This window comes from Chlamydotis macqueenii, chromosome Z (assembly GCF_036417535.1).
Source record: "Chlamydotis macqueenii isolate bChlMac1 chromosome Z, bChlMac1.mat, whole genome shotgun sequence".
In the NCBI taxonomy this organism is placed as follows: domain Eukaryota; kingdom Metazoa; phylum Chordata; class Aves; order Otidiformes; family Otididae; genus Chlamydotis; species Chlamydotis macqueenii.
The window spans coordinates 36,944,758-36,950,757 of record NC_141593.1 but is presented as its reverse complement, the minus strand read 5'-3'; positions in this window follow the sequence as shown (position 1 = coordinate 36,950,757).

Here is a 6,000-nt window from a genome sequence, read left to right as displayed (position 1 = left end):
CAGAGGGGGGGGGGGACAATTCCTTAAGAGAAAATGTCAGTATGTGATTTCAAAAATAGCCAAAAATGTCACTTCTTCACTAAATCATTCAATCCTGCTTTTGTTTTTCTCCTTCACCTGATTATTCTCCTTTCTAGTTCTTCCTGGTTTCCCCTGTTTAAAAAAAAAATAACCTGAAGAAAGCAAAAGCAAAAAGGAGGAGGAAGAAGACAAAGACAAAAATGTACAATATTTGAAATGCTTGTTTCATTTGTCTCCGTGTCTAGTGTCTTTCCAGGAAATACTGGCTGAATATGTAAATAATTGGGAGGGAGGAAGAAAGGTAAGAGGACATTTTACCATTCTCCCCAGTGTGTTATTCCCCCAGCATTCTCCCACAGAGAGGTGGTTCACCCTAAGGAACGTCCCTGGCCATACTCGGACCGTGGTTGCACAGCCCATTCCCGAAATGGGCTGCCCCGTTTGTCCCTACCATTTTTCCAATGCCACTATTTTTGCAAGGCTGGTTGCTGGACCAGCTGATCAATCTCGCTGTGCAGCTACAAAAACATGTCATGAAAGGGAGGAAAAGGGGTAGAATCAACCTTTCTACTAGCAATCCTGACTTTTTCTGGATTAAAGTGCCTCTTTGCCCAGTTTCAGTACAAGTCAAGGCTGCAGAATTGCTCCTTTGATGTTTTATAACTAGAAATTTATTTCCCAACAGAAATTTATCTTTTCTTGCAATGAACTTGTGAATTACTTAAATATTGTCATGTCTTTTCTACAGCTGTAAATAGTGATGCCGTTTAAGAGATGTGCCTCAAGCTAACTTAAAGGCAGTGGCAAAGAAAAAGTAATAATTCAAAGGTTCCTGGTTTTCAGATCTCTCCTATTTCACTAGTTTAGTTTACCTCCAAGAGTTCTTCAGTCTCTCTCAGAATTAGAAATAATACAAAAACAATGTGCTAACATAAAGCTTTAAAGATGCACTCCAGAATGAACAAGGAGCTTTTAAAGACTCTTTAAGGATATCATTTTGAAATAAAAAAAATAATATTCAGAGAATTATGTTTAAGCAAATTTATGTCAAAGAAAAGTGTCAATGTGAAATTTTCAGCATTGTAGCTCTCATTTTTGTGTGGGTGTACACAATAAGAAGCACTCCTTTTTCTATTTAAACTAGATTGTTAAACAAAACATATTCTAATAATGCTAATTAAGATGAAGCCTTGTGTCTGTGCTTACCCACTTCTGGTGTTTGCTTTTTTCCACATCATTTTTTTCTCCTCCTCATTGACATTTCAGACTAAAGCAAACATTCTTTACGTAAATCTGTGACCAAGTGTGGGCAATAATCTAACCTTTTTGAGAGGATAATGATAGTTCTATTCACCAAACAAATTCTCTCTAAAGATTACAAAGACAAACACTAGGGCTGAAATCTATTTTCGTAACCTGTGTCATCAAAGGCACCTTGTAATTTTTTCAGAAAGCAAAGGATTGTATTTGGTTATTGACACCTATATCTTTGTTAACAAGACTGAAATTTTCAAGTTCTCTTTCATGTAAAGAAAGCATTTCAAGCCTTTTTTGATCTTTTTATATACATATTGACATGGGGAGCTATAAGGAGCTTTCTATTTATTTACTAATTTATCACTATACTGAAGTCACTTAGAAATAATCTGAATGATCTCTAATGTGTAACTGGCAACATCACTCTGCATAACCTCATCTCTCTGTCTTTTTCTGTAATACCAGTGTCATAGGCACTTTCTGAAAAAATATGAAATAAGACCTGGGTGTGTCTTCATGGAGTAGACCTTATTTTCTGCTGCTTCTTTGGTTTAACAGTTAAGATTTGTGGAAGAAATCAGCTTAGATACAGTTTCCCAACAATTCTCATGCCTCCTTAATGACTTTAAAATCATTAAAATCAAATTTAAAAATCTAGTTAATTTTGAAATAAATTATTTAATTTCTAGTTAGGGAGGGGAAATGAAGCTGGTATAAAGGAATTAACTTGGAGCCTACATTTTGGTGGTTATGACAACCTAAGACAGAACCTCCTGTTGCTATTTGACTGCCTTGCGTGTGTGCATACACAGTGAACTGGATCAGGGAACAAATCTGACTGGAAAACAACCATTTAATTCAATATTCCACATCATGCTGTGTGCTTGAGAAAAGAAGTGATTCAGAGTTTTCCAACTTTCAGAAGCATGTCCTAGCCTACAAGGTTATACAGTCACGTTCATTTCCTCTGGTAGAGAAAGACTCTAATTGTGCAGCACAAAAAAGAACCAGAACAACTAAAGGAGTCCCAGAACACCTGTGTGCACCCATTGGATGTCAAATCTTCATTGGCCAGGTTATCTGAGCCACCTAGAAAAGCGAAGGAGGGAGCAACTAAAGATGTGAAAATACTGTATTGGAAAATATTATGAAATTTCGTACTAGTCATTCTCCTTGTGTGGGTTAAGAGCAGTTTATGCTGTTATACATACCTAACATAGAACCTTGGTTACAGTAGATCAAGGCTCTATGAATACTGCAGTAGTCTGTGAATAAATTATATTGATAGGCTTTTACAACCTCCGTCTAAAAATGAGATAAATCTGTTTCTGCAACCTTGTGATGCAGGTGTGATAAAGATTTTGACCTTTTTTGCTTTTCAATATATGAATTCCTACATCTTCCTTTGCATTTTCCAGTGTAATGAAGACTTTTTTTTTCTGAAAATCACATAAATGTATGATAAATGCTAATAGTCTGTATGACGTTTTACATAAACATCCTACCTCAAACCAATTTTTCACAGATCTTTCAATTCACACATTTCAGATGCTAAAAATATCCTGTCAACCTTGAATGCAAAGCTGTCAAGCTAGATATATTAGAACCACCGACTAAAAAAAATGTTCTGAGTTTCTTTGAAAAGTAACATTGAGATCAATTGTGAGTATGTTTGGCCTTTTTTTTTTTAAGAATAAGGAGTCAGGTGATTAAAAAGGAACAAGATTTTATTTCAAATTAAAATGGATGAATGAATGAATGAATGAATGGATATTACATACACAGTAAGTCACAAAAACTGTTGTGTTACAATCACAGCCGCATTTCACTGTCATGTCCACATGAATCTTAAGCCATTGGACTAAGTTCAACTTTCAGTCCTTTAATAGAAATACATTTTTAAATTCCATAATAAGACTAATTTCCCATTTCGTTTTTGAGGGGTTAACTCCTGTACTGTGGGAGAAGCATTTATTCGGCAAGTAGAAAAAACAATGAAAAGAAGTTGGGTCCACAGCTTGCAGCTTCTGTCTCTAAGTCCCACTGCAGTCTGAATAATGTGCAAAGAACCAGACAATCTCTCCTTGCATCACAAATTCAGAAGGAACTTGGTGCTGGGACAGGATGGAGGTTAGTAGAGATGCCTACTGTATAAAAAGCTTAGAGCAGTCTTCCTTGAGACTGGTGGCTAAAGAGTAGACAATCCAGCTAACCTTGTTTGCTCCGCAGCCGCAAGTAGGTAGAGTTGGACGTAGAATGAAAATAACTATACTTCCTATAAAGGAGAAACATGAAGCAAACATTTAAGCCAGGATGCTTACAATTTAGCCATTAGTGGTTGTTGCACTTTTAGTATAAATGTTATGGTATCAACTAGTTCTATAAAACAGCAAAGTATTTTATCTCATTGACTCAACAATGAAAGGTTTGTATGGCTTTTTTTCTCTTTGAGGCACAACAAATACCTTACATTTTAAAATAAGAGTTACATATGAAAATACCACACATGATTTTGGAAACTTTAATATTTTCTTAAAGATGTTGGTTTGAAAAGTATCTTGAGCAATGTACTGCTAAAACCAGGGAAACGAAAGGTGGAGATGATCTTCACTGAAGAGTATTTTCCACCGGGGACTCCACTGGCATTCAGTTGTCTCATTTAATTATCACTTTCCTGATTTAACCATTATTCATGAGCTTCCTTGTGTTCTTAAAAAGCTCTGAGCTGTGCTTGCCAATGTTATGGCATATTATGAAGCACAGTTATGCAGCAAGAGGGAGGGGGTGATAATGCATTGGTCTCTACTGCTGGCATGTTTTCTATTTGAACTCCTCGGCTGCCAGCAGAATGCAGAGCTCTTTATTCAAACTCTACTGCTGTTTTTTAAGCATTGTGCTAGTATTGCAATCCTTGGCATTGCTTCAGTAAAATAGAGCAATAAGGAAGCAGCATGAATCATTTGCATGAGGTTTACACTAGTTTCCATTTAACTGCATTTCTCTTTTGTAACAGTGGTGAAAGAAATGCATGGTGAGAACAGTTCCTAACATATGCAGACAGAATACACCCGGGTAGGTTTGAGATTAATTTTAATTGGTGTCATTTCTAACCATACGTGAAGCTGGAGTATGCTCATTTCCTTTCTTCATGTCCTCTCTGCATAATTTGAATGTTTAGATTTTCAGCTGAATTACACACTACTAATTTACTAGGTTTGGATTTTTTACTAAAAATACATATGTGCAAGATAGTCAAGATAAAGATAAGGATAAAAAAAAAAAAACCCACCTGTTCTCCTAAATGTGCCTGAAATCATGCCATAGCTAATTTAAGGGGGTGGGGGCAACAGAAGTGGTATAATTTCTGTTCTAAACCACTGAATTTAGTTTATAATAGCAATAATCCTGAGGAAATCAGTCATTAATGATGTTAACAGCCAGTTTGTCAGAGTGTTACCTGCCCTCGGCTTCACCCTAGGCCATTAAGTCAAAAACCATAACTTTTTAATAAAGATGGATTTAAAAAAAAATATTGCTTAAATAGTGAACTGGCACTTTATAAGCACATATATGAACTTCAGAACATGGTTAAGGTGGAATATTTATTTACAGAGAGTACAGAAGCATTGCTAACACTTTTTATTTTCAGATGTGGAAAGCAAAACCAGGAAAAAAGCTCAGCATGTTTCTTGTCTTGCATCAAATATATATGAGAGTAAAAGTTGATTCTCCCAAATTTATGCTAGGGTGAAAAGAAATACAGACCAACACTTTCTACTCTGCCTGGGTGAAATACTTATTATTCCAAATTCTTCTTTCAAGCATGCAGATTCTTTTGGTTTAAATGAAAATGTGAGGCAGTTTGAAATGAGATGCAGTTCCAATAAATTCAGCAGAGTTGCCTTTACCTCAGTGGCAAGCAAGTTTGAATTTGGCAGCGAATTATACACTAACTGAATATTTACAAAATTCTGAAGTCTTCACTTAGTCAAATCTTTCGTTAATTTCAGCAGGAACAGTAATATTACATGAGCAGAACGTTGCTTGAATAAGCATTATTTTCATATCTAAGCACATTAACACTAGCGCGAGCCGTGAATGAATAAAACGGGCCGTCGCGTATTCAGAATTACATCAGTGTAACTAAGAACAGAACTTGGCTGCCTGTGCCTGGCTGGGCCTGTAGTTGCTAAGACTTGTCTATGAATTGAAAAAGCTGCTGCAACCAATCTGCCAGCTGAGCAAGGGCGGGAGCTGAGCTGTTGCACTTCCTTTGCTCCACAGACCCATGGGCAAAACCACTTGCACAAAACCTGTACCCCTCTCGAGTCAGGACCATCAGGCTGATTTCCATGCTGCATGTGGTCTATATCCTGTGCTGTAGAGCAGGACTTTGAGCAAGTCACACTAAGAAAGCAAAACACTGAAAGGGATAAGTTCTAAAGACAAAGCCCTGAGAAGCTGACATGGTGTGGGTTCAGTTTGGAGATAGTAGCTTAGATTTTTAACACCATAGTAAAAGCTGTTAGGACAGCTTTAGAAAAGGACACTAAATTATTCACTGCTGGCAAATTTGAAATTACTGTTGCATGTTTTGCCTAAAAATCATGCCTTAACTCCAACAAGTCCCTGTGGAAACCCTATGGATTTCATTGTAAGTAAGCAAAACAATCCTTTCTTGCTTTACACTCAATAAATGTATTTTTCTGCAGATTTTTTTCA